Source organism: Mesocricetus auratus, unplaced genomic scaffold (genome assembly GCF_017639785.1).
Source record: "Mesocricetus auratus isolate SY011 unplaced genomic scaffold, BCM_Maur_2.0 Super-Scaffold_15014, whole genome shotgun sequence".
NCBI lineage: Eukaryota > Metazoa > Chordata > Mammalia > Rodentia > Cricetidae > Mesocricetus > Mesocricetus auratus.
In genome coordinates, this window is record NW_024429186.1 from 40,214,959 (window position 1) to 40,228,358 (window position 13,400).

A 13,400-nucleotide genomic window follows, 5' to 3' on the forward strand; every position below is an offset into this window, starting at 1 on the left:
TGTTTTTGTTTGGTGGGGGGGGGCTTTTTGAGACAGGGTTTCTCTGTGTAACAACTCTGGCTGCCCTGGAAGTTGCTTTGTAGACCAGGCTGCCTCTGCCTCCTGAGTGCTGGGACTAAAGTATACACATAATAAATGTCATTTTGGATTTTATACTTTTATTTGACTAATCCCTCCAGGTGTGTTAGGGGGATCAAATACACACATACCACAGTATGTTTGTGGAGGTCAGAACGACTTTGTGGAATCTATATGTTCCCTCCACCCTTCCAAAGGCTCCAGGGATGGAATTCGGGTCATGTGGTTTGCGTGCGAAGCGTCTTTGCCCCCTGAGCCATTTCTTCAGTGCTTTTTAGTTTTTTAGATAGGGTCTCATGTAACCAAAGTTAATTTGAACTCCTTGATCCTCCTGGGTGCTGGAATTAACAAACCTATGTCACCACGCCCAGCTATACAAGCCTTTTATTTAGTCATACTATAAATGGTGGGAACAAATATTTCCTTATACACTCACAGAACTGTCACTGGTGATTGGGATCTTGGCCAGTTGTTTTCCAGGCTCTAAGCATCTTAATCAAGAATGAAATAAAAGGTGCACACTAATTTCAAAGTAACAAGAATACTTTATTCAACCCAAAGCAATACTACAGACTGGAAAAGAATACGCTGTCAAGGTTGACACATGAATGACACAGGATTGACACAAGAGGAACACAGGAAGGAATTACTGAAGGCCCAACCTGTAGGCAGCTCCACGTAAGAACAGCTTCACATGCAGGTGCATGCTACCCGTTGTGAATTTAGTACCTTTCTGAGCTTCTACAGCCTTCTACATTTCCTCAGCTCCCTGAATTTTATGAGCTTGTCCCATCAGGAGGGAGCGTATTAATTTGGAGTAAATAGTCACATAATAGTGTGCTCAAATTTATGCAGGTATACATTTATTTGAGATTACCTGCCAGCTGAGTGCTCTGCCTCCAGATAGCACTCTGCTACTTTGTTTGTTTGAGACAGGGCAGGATATTGGATCATCCTTTAAGAGTCCGACTGGGCCTGCTCCATGAAGATCATCCCTGCTGGGCTTGAGGACTGCTGGTTTGAATGAGAATGACTCCCATAGGCTCCTGTGTTTAAATACTTGGTCCCCAGTTAGTGGAACTGCTTGGGAAGGATTAGGAGGTGGGGCCTTGTTGGAGGAGGTATGCCACCAGGGATAGGCTTTGAGATTTCAAAAATCCAGGTCCATTCTCTGTCTCCCCCCACCCCTGTGCCTGCTGCCTGCAGACCAGGATGTAAAGCTCTCAGCTATTGCACCAGCCGCATGCCCATCTGCTAGCCACCATGATAATCACAGAGTAATCCTCTAAAACTACAAAAAGCACCCAAAGCTCTCTTTTGTAAGAGTTTCCTTAGTCATGGTGTCTCTTCACAGCAATAGAACAGTAACTAAGACAACTGTTGACTTCCCTTTTGGAAGGAGGAGTTGGAGACAGTTGTGAGACCTTCACCTGAGCATCCATCTACCCTTCCCAATAAGTTGTATGCGATTCTGCCCTAATTGTATATAGCCTGGGGGGAGGGGCCTCTGGGAGGGGTTCAAGTAAGTAGGTGGGGACAGATGGTGAGAGGGAACTCTTCCCTAATCAGCTGTGGGAAAGCCATCATTCCTGCTGGGGGAAGATCGTCCATTATGGCTGCTTTCAGGTCACCTGTCCAGACCCTCGAGGCCAAATCAACGTGGACTATCCTGGGGGGAGACACATGAAGACAGGAGATGCGGAGAATGGGAGCAAGACAAACTGGCTGATGAAGCCGTTTATTGAGGATTTCGTGCAAGCTTATATAGGGGACCGTGACATGGGATGGGGCAGAGGAATGCAGGAGGTTGTTAGGTAGGAGGTGCTGAGGAATGAGGCAGGGGGCTGTCAGAGGCAGGAAACGTTTGATAAACGATGAGCAGGAGATTGCACCAAGGAGTGCAGGGCAGAAGATTGTCGTTAAAGAAGTGTTGCTAAGTGATGGATTATCTCCATGGTGCCAGGCTCATCCATGGGAAGGCATCTGAGTTCTGAGAAGTGGCCTTGGGCCGAGAAATAGAGAGTTATTGAGACCTGGTCCCTAACAGTCACCTATGCTGCTTCTGGCCATAACCACTCACCTGCTGCTCTGTAAGTAAGTCTAATGAACTCATTGGTTCCTCTAGGGGAACTCTGGTGAAATTATATCTTGGTTTGTTCTTGTGACCTTAGAAGGTGAAGTAGGAGTAGACAATGTCTACATTCTCCCCAAGAAAGGAATTTTAGCCACACAACTTTTCACAAGGTAGGTGTTGAACTCACTCTGTTGCCCAGGCAGGCCTTGAGCCTGTGATCCTCTTGCCTCAGCCTCAAAAGTATCTGGAATCCCAAGCCTATGTCTCCAGGCTGGCACATTATTGTTCACCTCTTTGTCTGAATTCTTGGTGAAATCTAACAGACCCCCAGCTTCCACCAACTCAAAGGCTAAAAATGCCATCCAATAACAGCTGAGACTGTACCTGCCCACCAATTTATTGTTTGTTTACTTGTCAGTTTTTATAATCCATGCATGATGGCCCACACCTTTGATCCCAGCACTCAATGGCAGAGGCTGGTGAATCTCTATGAATTTGAGGCTAATCTGGTCTGTGTCATGGGTTCCATGCTAGCCATGGCTATATAGGCAGAGACTGTCTAAACAAGAAAAATAATTTTTATTTGTATATATTTATTTCAGGTCTGTGTGTGTGTGTGTGTGTGTGTGTGTGTGTGTGTGTGTGTGTGTGTGGCGGGGAGGTACATGTGGAGGTCAGAGGACAACTTGCTGACACTGGCTCTCTCCTTCCACCATGTGGGTCTGAGACATTAACTCAGGCTGTCAGGTGTAGTGGCAGCCGTTCTGCCCATTCAGTGATCTGCTGGCTGGAACACAGACTCTGGGTGCACCCAAAGTCATATCTAAAAGCTGACTTTACCCCTAGCTGGCTGTAGCCTTTGTCAGTTTGTATAGGATTCAGTTTCTTTATTTGTGTTTTTGTTTTTGTTTTGTTTTGTTTTTTCGAGAAAGCGTTTCTCTGTATTGTTTTGGAGGCTGTCCTGGAACTCGCTCTGTAGACCAAGCTGGCCTCAAACTCACAGAGATCTACCTGCCTCTGCCTCCTGAGTGCTGGGATTAAAGGCGTGCACCACTAACACCCGGTTGTTTTTGTTTTTTAATATTTATTTATTATGTATACAGTGTTCTGTCTGCATGTATGCCTGCATGCCAGAAGAGGGCACCAGATCTCATTATAGATGGTTATGAGCCACCACGTGGTTGCTGAGAATTGAACTCAGAACCTCTGGAAGAGCAGCCAGTGCTCTTAAACTCTGAGCCATCTCTCTAGCACTCGATTTCTCTGTTTGTAAAACTGAATGGTCATTACCTCCTTTTGGAGTACTATGGAGTCAAATTGAACATATTGAAGTACCTAGGGCCTATAGCTCAGTCAATTGAACCCTGGGGATTCAATCTCCCGCACTCCAAAGGACAGACATGGTGAAACAGGCTTGTAATCCCAGCACTCAGGAGCTGGAAGCAGGAATTCAAGGCTACATAATGAGGTCAGACTGAGCTACAGGAAATCCTGTTTCAAACAACAAACAAATAAACAAATAAAATTAGAGGATGTAGAGAGGGCATTTAGGAACAAGGACTGTTCTTCAGAGGACCCACATTTGACTCCCAACCATGACTCCAATTCTAAGAGATTTGATGTCCTTTTTGGGGCTTTGAGAGAACCAGGCATGCACATGGTACACAGAGACACATCTAGACAAAATTTCCATACATGTACAATTAAAGAAAAAATTAAAATGAAATAAGGGTAGATAAGATGGCCCATTGGGTAGAGGTTCTTGTGTATAGACCTCACAACCTGAGTTTGGTTCTCAGATCCTACAAAGTGGCGGGAGAGAACCAATCCTTGACATGTGTCTCCTGACCCCCACCCAACACACACACCAAAACCAAGAACAAAATCCCTAGTGATGTCTCCTGCTAAAAGACTACATTTCCCAGTTTTCTTTGTGGACTATAAGAGGCCATAGCCCATCTTCCTCTCTAGGCATTTTGGTCATCAGCAGGAGTAAATGACAAAGATGTCCCCTCACCGTGAGTAAACGTGGTCAGGCCATGCCTTCCTTTCTGCCTTCTCTCTATATATAAGTACTTTTAAAAAATAACCTAACACCAGTATAGGTCAAGAAACTAATACATTCTTAATATTACTTATGTTTGTTTTGTGTGTTTATTTTCTATATAGCTGTTTTTAAAAGGAATTTGAGTACTATGTAGGGGACAAAGCTGGCCCACTGGCAACCTTTCTGAGTTCCTGGCACATTGCTAATCACAGAGCTGTATCTAAACAAGTTCAGGGACCCTCCCTCCCTCCCTCCCTCCCTGCCACCCTCCCTCCCTCCTTCCCTGCCCTCCCTCCCTGCCACCCTCCCTCCCTCCTTCCCTGCCCTCCCTCCCTGCCACCCTCCCTCCCTCCTTCCCTGCCTCCTTGCCTCCCTGACTCCTTTCCTCCCTCCCTCCCTGCCTGCCTCCCTCCCTCTCTCTCTCTCTCCCTCCCTCCCTGCCTCCCTGCCACCCTCCCTCCCTCCTTCCCTGCCTCCCTCCCTCCCTTTCTCCCTCCCATATTCTTCTCTTTCCTTTTTGCTTTCCTTCTCTTCATCTGCTCCTACCTCCCCCTTCCTTCCTTTTTATCTTGTATGTCTACATGTTCTTACATGTATGTACATGTACATGTACACATGTGTGGAAGCTAGATGTCAGCATCATCTTGTTCCTCATCGGATCTTCTTCACTATTTTTCACAGTGAAAAGCAGAAAATGGGGATTTATTTGATGTGACCACATTGGGAAGAAAAACAAAGAGATCTAGTGACTCCCCCAAGCCCATCTTGAGGGTAGGGTTTACACGTTAGTTTTTTTGTATTTATTTTCATTTAATTTATTTTGAGATAGGTCTCACCGTGTAGCCTTGACTGGCCTAGAACTCACTGAGGTCTGCCTCCTGAGCACTGGGACCGTACACCCTTGTGGGTAGGGTTTAAGTATGCATAACTACGATGTCCCCACAAGTGTGGTCCCCTGCCCACCATTGTCTCAATTCTAGGTCTCTCAGGTAATGTCAGTCTTTCCTGCAAGGTCAGTGACAACTTTTAAATCTTTGCAGCTCCTCTCAGGCCCCCAGGGTTCCCTCCATTTCCTTTCCCAGCAGGAGACTCCTAAGGAAATACTAATTTCTTGGGATCTGTTCTGTTACCAGGCTGAGAGTCAAAGAAGAGAACAGATTCTCTTTAGAACACCTTCACTCCTGCCAGACAGGCTGGGTACTCTTCCCAGTGCTTAATTTATAATGCTTCAGTTTGAGGTGAAATATGGTAGTGCCCGAGCCATAGCATAAACAGAACACAGGAAGGGGCCAAGCTCCATCATTCAGACAGTGTCAGGCCAGGGTACACAAGAACCGTTTCTGCATGGCCTTCTGCTTTTACTTACTTTGGGAAGGGTTGGCACAAGCAACCACATCTCTTCAGATACTCAACAAGACTGCAAATATATCTGTCCTGACCCTGGACATTGTTGTTCACCCTCTGAAGATCCCTCCATCCCTGAGTGGAGCCACATTCCTGAAGCTGGCCACTTGACCCTTCTTTGAAGCTAAATTGTCCTCAAGCTTCCTTCTAAGTCCTGTTTCCAAATTCCTGCAAGACTAAGAACCCATAACAGGAGTTGGGAGGCAGAGGCAGAGGCAGGCAGATCTCTGTGAGTTCAAGGCCAGCCTGGTCTACAAAGCAAGCTCCAGGACAGGCAGGGCTACACAGGGAAACCCTGTCTCAAAAAAAAAAAAAGAAAGAAAAGAAAAGAAAAGAAAGAAAGAAAGAAAGAAAAAGAAAGAAAGAGAGAAAAAAGAAAAGGAGCAGTGATTCCCCAATAAGTGCTTAGATATTAAAATGCATTATTTCATAACACAACACAGGTCATTCCCTCTCAGCCATTATACCTTTATCTTAAGTTGTGAGACAGCATCTCTTACCTGGAGCTCAGTGATTCACTTAGATTGACTAGCCAGAAAACCCAGCCCAGGGTATCTGTCTCCTGTTGCAGGACTTTACATAGGTCTTAGGGTCTGGGACTCAAACTCAGCCCCTCATGCTTGCAAAGCAAACACTTATGGACAGAGTCATCCTCATCCAGCTTTGTCTTAAGCAAGTAATCTTCACATTTTGGTTAGTCACATGACAAGAAAAACAATCTATTACTAGGGGGAAAAGGTCTTTTTAAAAAAAACACATCTATTATCTAAACTGGGATAAATCTCCTCGTACAACAACAACAATAATAAATCTTTCATGTATTTGTCAGAACCGTCTTGAAATATGATCCCAAAGGAAGAAAACGAAAGTCAGGGAGTTAGCCAGAGGTCAGCATTTTCATTCTAGAGCTGGACACAGCATGTGACAAGGCAGTGGTGTCTTGTGACAGGTACCAGCTATTCTTCCTGGGGCCTTGGGTATCCTCTAGCTAGAGAGGGACAAAGGACAATCTGTCCTTTGCTCAGAACAAAAGCCTTGACCTTACAGAAAGTACTGAGTCTTCATTCAGCTGCCTCTCCCTAGCCCAGCTCTGGGGAAAAAGAGAAAAGAAAAGGAAAAAAAAAAAAGACTTCCTGTTAATGATGGGGCTTTTGCTATTTCCAGGGACTCATGGGGTCCAGGAAAATCCATAAACTCTGCCCCCTCAGGATCCTCAGCTGCTGGGCTAGTGTAAGGACTCAGGCACTCAGTTAGTACCCTGGTTAGCCCAGGGCTCCTTGATTGCGTGGTCTGCATACAAGTGCAAAGGACTTTTAAAAAGACAGACCCCTGGCCTCATGTTATTTCCCACTCTCTCTCCTATCTCTTCCCCCCACCCCTGCCCTGCTGTTCCCCTGGGGCAGACAGAACTTTTCCTGCCTCCCTCATCTCTTTGGTCCTCTCTCTGTCTCTGTGTCTCTTTATCTCTTTCTTCTTTCCTCTCCTCCCTCCCCTTCCCATTCTAATAAACTTCTCACTTAAACTCTGTCTGCCTGGCATGTTTCTCCCTCCACCTATGTCACCCTCACCTGCCATGGAATCTGCCAAGGTCCCCCATGCAAGGTTCACCACACTGTCATAACAGCTAGGACACCACCGCTGCCCCCCCTTGTTATCATAACAGCTAGGACACCACCGCTGCCCCCCCTTGTTATCATAACAGCTAGGACACCACTGTTGCCCCTCCATGTAGCCCCAGGAAAGAGTGGTTTATAACAGAATCCACTCATCATTTAGAAAAACATCTATGAGGATAAGCATGCTGCCCTGGTAGAAATTACAATTGCAGATTAAAAGTGGTCCCTATCTACCGCCGGTCTGGATTGTTAGGGGCACCGGGCATCCTCACCTGGTAGCTGTTCCTCGTTGTATTGGGTCTCCGCTGTCTTCCTATGCTCTCATAGAAAACTCAGTAACTACTTTCAGGGGTTTGGAACATCTTGCGTTTTCCTAGATGACAATTCGTAGCATAATTAAAGTCGGGCTAGAGCTTCCTTATAATGCTTGTCTATGATTTGGGGTGACATTTCCTAAGGCTCTAGAGACAGGACTTAGGGTAGGAGTTTTCTTCTGTTGTGTCTGTCACAGAGGGGACACCGGATCCAGCATTGCCTTTAAAATTTGGTCTTGATGCACATGTAAACAAACACAGGCAGATTCTTACTGGATCTCTTTTCAAGGCAGACGTTTAACTTAACTCCAGGCTTCTCACTACCTCTAATACTGCCTGGTGCTCATCTTGGAACATTAGGGTTCTAAGCTCTACTTAGGAAAATCATAATGGCAATGACAATAAAAGTCCTTCATCAGGAACTGAAGGATGTCTCTTAGGGTACAGTGCTTGCTGCGCTGTTGGTCCAAACGGTGAGAGAAAACCACAATTTGAAGTAAGCTTGATTTTATATTGGGGCGCATCTAAGAGTTGGCCTGTGACTGCCTCCTAAATCGGGATAAAGAGAGAAGCCCTGAATCCATTTCTTGGAGCCCCTTTAGTGAGTAAAATCACTAGAAGTTTTACAGAAGGGAGAGAATGGCGCAAATAAAGAAATACAGAAAAAAAATCTCAAAACAGCATTATGTGGTCACCATGTGATTAAGGAGGGTTCGAGGAGAGCCAGGGGGGTAAGGGTATTCTCAAAAACAAGTCAAAGTCATGAGTTAGGGACATAAGTTTCCAGGAAACAGAGCAACTCAGTAAATAGAAATTGATTTCTAATAATACAGCACAATGTCTCCTGCCTTCAAAATGGAGTCAGGCAGGTTCCTCAGCACTAGCATGAGAAACCAGCTCACAGCCCCCAACATATATGTAAAAGCTGGGTGTGAAGCCTGGCAGTGGTGGTGCACGCCTTTAATTTCAGCACTCAGGAGGCAGAGCCAGGCAGATCTCTGTGAGTAGCTTGATCTACAGAGTTCCAGGACAGCCAGCCAGGGCAACCCAGAGAAAACCTGACTCTTAAAAAAAAAATAGCCAGGTGGTGGTGGCGCATGCTTTTAATCCCAGCACTCGGGAGGCAGAGGCAGGCGGATCTCTGTGAGTTCAACGGGCTGGACCGACAGCCTCCAAAACAATACAGAGAAATCCTGTCTTCTGTCTCGTAAAACCAATAATAATAATAATAATAATAATAATAATAATAGTAATAATAAAATAAAAAGCTGGGTATGGACACACACACACACCACATAAACCAAGCGCACTTCCATATTCAGCAAGAAGAACCTCTCTATAAGGGTCTGGAGAGAGAGATCAGCAGCTAACACTTGTTCTTGAAAAGGACCCAGGGTTAGTTCTCAGCATCCACATGGTGGCTCACAACTATTCATAACTTCAGGTCCAGGGGATACAATGTCTTCTTCAGACCTCAGCAAGCACCAGGCATACACATGTTACACATATGTGCAGATATATGCAGGCAAAACTTGCATAAAATAACTAAGCCTTTAGAAAGTATATTAAATAAGAAAATAGCATAGGAGTTTGATAGAGCACAGCTGACATCTATCTCTCTCACTCACTCACACACACACACACACACACACACACACTCGCACACATGCCCACGCTCGAGCATGCGTGCCCATGCACGTGTACCCTTCAGACATTTATGGAGATTACTGTACAGCACTACCCTCCAGGCATAACAACTACTGGATCTTCATAAAACCAGCTGTATCTGATTGTAAACGATCCTCACAGCTGGTCTTGTTAACTTTTGATGTTCTCTCTTGGGAAGGAGAGGGCCAGATGGGTCAGTAGACCCTCACTTGAGCATCTGGCCACCCCTCCCAACCAGTCATATGCAAGTCGCAAGTCGACCCTATTGAATTTGATCTTGAGTTCTCAGAGAGGAACCTGAGCGTGTAGGCAAAGAACAAAAGTTATTTGTCTTTTTAAGCCCGCCCCCCAGATTCTCAATGATGGATGGCTGAGCTGAATGCAATTTAATAGAATTACACTGGCTTCAGAATAACACAAGATTCAGATATGAATACACTTCACAGTATGGTATGAAGATTATTCATTAGTACCACTAGAAAATATCAGCTCCAACAAACACATTCTTTTATGAGCCACATCCAGGTGTAAAATCCATGATGTTATGTTTTCTGGGTATGGTGCTCAAATTCAAGACGAGCCTGGATTACACAGTAAATTCTAAGCCAACCTGGATCAACTCATTGCAGTTTTACCACAAAGTAAAAATAAAAGGGCTGGAGAAGTAGCTCAGTGGGAAAGCATGTGCCTAGCATGTACAAGGTCTTGAGTTAAATCTCCAGCCATTGTCACTCGTGTGAAAGAAACCTCTTGGGGAATATTAGATCACACTTTGAACTCCAAGTTTGCGTTTACATTAATTAAATAAAACTAACATTGGATCAGGAGGTTGAGTCAGCAACTAGTTGACAGAAAGTAATCTTAGAGCATCAGAGAACATCTGGAAGAGATAGAGAGAGATACACCGGAAGTAGTAGGTAGAAGTTTTGAGTGGAATGGGTTTTTTTTTTTAAGGATGTTCTGTTGAGGGGGAGACTCCTTGAAGAGAGAAGTTTGGCTAGGAGCTCCTCAACCTCTCTCAGCTAGCAAGTTTTCACCCCAGCCCTTGAGTCTCGAGTTTTATTTAAAATAGAACCATAGAGATTTAGTTAAAGCTACCTTTAGCTGCAGCAGTGCCTGTGGGAACAGAATTTTCACTAGGCTGTGGCCTGAGCAGCCAGGTTGCTGTTAGAGAAGCAGGCTAGTAACTGCGGTGTCACAATCGCTGGCTGACATAGCAGTAGATTAAGGTACAGCCTCTGTGCTGAGGTTAAAACAACAGGAACCGTGTGGTTGAATATCTGTGCTGTATGTGTGGCAGCGGTGCCTGGGATCAGGAGTCATAGTTTTGTGATATAAAAATGTGGAAGATGGGTGGTTGAGATGTTTCATTGATGACATGACTTGCCCCTAAGGCCAACAACCTGGGTTCAATCCCCAGGACCCACATAGTAGGAGAGAACCAACTCCTGTACCTTGCTCTCCCAAAACATGCCATGGGATGCCCACATCTTCCTATGTACAAACACAGTAATAATAAATAAAACTTTGAAGTGATAAAAGTGAGGCAGTTTTTAAATTATGACTGAATACTATGTCAGTAGTATGTCCAACAGAGACACCATGAGAACTTGAACTTAATCCTAAATTTAACATGGCGTTTAATTGTCAACAGACTCCAGGATCCTTTTAGAGACCTTTCCAACAGGCTTTGCCATCATATAACCACAGAGACACGCCTTTAAATCTCAGCCCTCTGGAGGCAGAGACAGGCAGATCTCTGTAAGTTCAAGGCCAGCCTGGTCTACAGAGCAAGTACCAGGAATAACCACAGTTACATAGCAACCCCATCTCCAAAACAAAACAAAACAAAACAAAACGTACACTTGTCAGAGATTTGTATATACCCTCCTCTCCGCAAACTTATGAAATCTCCCCATTGTGCTGATGGGAAACCAGAGGCAACCTGAGGTAAAGTAACCTAACTTGGACATCAGATACGGTCTAATCAGTTCTGAACTCAAGACACTGCATCCATGCCCTTTGGCCCCCGACACGCTGTATGGGAAATTGTCAGAATTCAAATCTTCCTCAGGCAAGCCTTAGAGCTGGGGGAGTCCACATTCTCCCACTTTTGCCCTTGTTTCTACTCGAGTCTTCCAAGGAAGAGAGCCAAAAATGTTCAGCACTTGACTACTGACCTTGAATACCTGAAGATGTTTCAGACTTTTCAGTTTAAGTAGTTCCAATAAACTTAAAATTCCTCCAAGAGATTGTCCCTTCCCATATCTTAACTCGCCCACATTTTTCAGGACATACTTTTATTTATTTATTTATTTATTTTATTACACATACAGTGTTCTGCCTACATGCCAGGAGAGGGCACCAGATTGAATTGTAGATGGTTGTGAGCCACCATGTGATTACTGGGAATTGAACTCAGGACCCCTGGAAGAGAAGTCAATGCTCTTAACCTCTGAGCCATCTCTCCAGCCCCAGGACATACTTTAAAAAAAAAACAAACAGTTTTCCTATATTACAAAGTTCCAAAGTGTATAGGAGTGTCCTCCAGTTAGGCCCTCGTGATGCTACCTATGGGAAAAAGAGTCAGGACTTTTTCTTCTCATTTCCTCACTAACATTCCAGCTTCAGCCCATGGCGGAGGTATATGTCTGAGATACAGCACTGTGGAGGCCAGGCTGGTTCATAAGCCAACTTGGGGGTGCATGGCATGATCCTGTTAAAATAGAAATCCAGAATCACATTGTTTCTCTAGATTTTCTCTCTCCCCCTTTTTCCCTAATTTTTAAATTTTATTTTATGTGAATGAGTGCTTCATTCACATGTATGTTTATGTACCACAGGCACACTGGTGTTCTCAGAGTTCTGTTGCAGAATATCTGTTTACACTGTAAAGATATGTCTCTGCCTAAGGTGCCTTCTGACTGGTTTAATAAGGTGCTAAGTGGCCAATAGCTAAGCAGGAAAGCTAGGCAGGATTTCCAAGCAGAGAGACACATCAGGAAGAGGCAGAATGAGTCTGACACACAGAATGGAAGAGAGGTAAAAGCCATGTGGTAGAACACAGATTAATAAAAAATATGGGTTAGTTTAAGTTACAAGAGCTAGTGGGACAAGCCCAAGTTAAGGCCAAGCTTTCATAATTAATAATAAGTCTCCATGTCATTATTTGGGAGCTGGATGGCAGCACAGAGAAAGACTCGTTACAGACATCAGATCCCCTAGAACTGGAGTTAAAGATGGTGACGAGTTGTCATGTGGGTGCTGGGAGTCAAAGCCAGTGCTCTACCAGAATAACTGCTGAGCCGTCTCTCCAGCCTGTCTTTCTAGCACTCACCTGCTCAGTGGTTCTGTACATGGGGTGGTTTTCACCCAAAGCCCTGAGAAGCTCATTCTCACTTAGATGTGTATGAATCTTGTCTCCTGGTGTCCATGGCAGTGTGAAAGGTCCTGGGGGTGGTTAGCCCTCACTGTCTGGATGGTAATAGCTCCTAATTTGGTATCATTCACTGAACACAAAATGCTTGGACTCGACCATACCACACAGGTCACCGAAGAAAGTATTTACACAAACCTCTTTCCCCATAAATACACTTTCTTGGCTTCCAGATAGCTCGGGAGTGGGGATCTGAGTTCACATTTTAATCCTTTCTGAGAACTGCCGCTAGTTGTCTGAAGTGTTTGCCTTTTAGGAAGAAAACAGTCCTGATTTGTTTCCAAATCTGAAGGAATACTGATGTTTGGCCACAAGTTGGCTCCTGGAAGACAACCAATGCTGGATTTATTCTAAATACGGGAGACAGCAGTTTTCTTTGGAAGCCACGCCTGGCTTGGCTGTGTGGAGAGGCCTCTACCCTCACTCTGCACACAGAGAGGCACTGCTTTTACTCTGGGCTAAGCAGAGAAACACTGCAATCTAGCAGCAGGTCAGGAACACGATGAACTGAAGAACTGGATGTTTTTAAACACAGGCTTCTGTAGTGTTTTGTTTATACCTTGTCCTCAAGAAAAGTAAAGACAGCCCTATTAAAACTTTGTTTATTTCATGCACATTAGTGTTTTGCCTGTGTGAGGGCATCAGATCTTGGAGTTACAAGCAGTGGATGCTGGGAATTGAACCTGGGTCCTCTGGAAGAACAGTCAGTGCTCTTATTCACTGAGCCATCTCTCTACCCACCACCTTTTTTAAAGGAACTTCT

At 44.8% G+C, this 13,400-nt stretch overlaps 1 long non-coding RNA gene across 1 annotated transcript; it reads right to left on the reverse strand.

Annotated features, from left to right (window-relative positions):
• Positions 1 to 1,817: 1,817 nt before the first annotated feature.
• Positions 1,818 to 10,365, reverse strand: LOC121139472. Its single transcript, XR_005876428.1, has 4 exons — positions 10,300 to 10,365; positions 7,492 to 7,592; positions 4,791 to 4,867; positions 1,818 to 2,080 (listed from the first exon to the last, which is right to left on the reverse strand). It is a non-coding gene; the product is annotated as an uncharacterized LOC121139472 (long non-coding RNA).
• Positions 10,366 to 13,400: the final 3,035 nt, after the last annotated feature.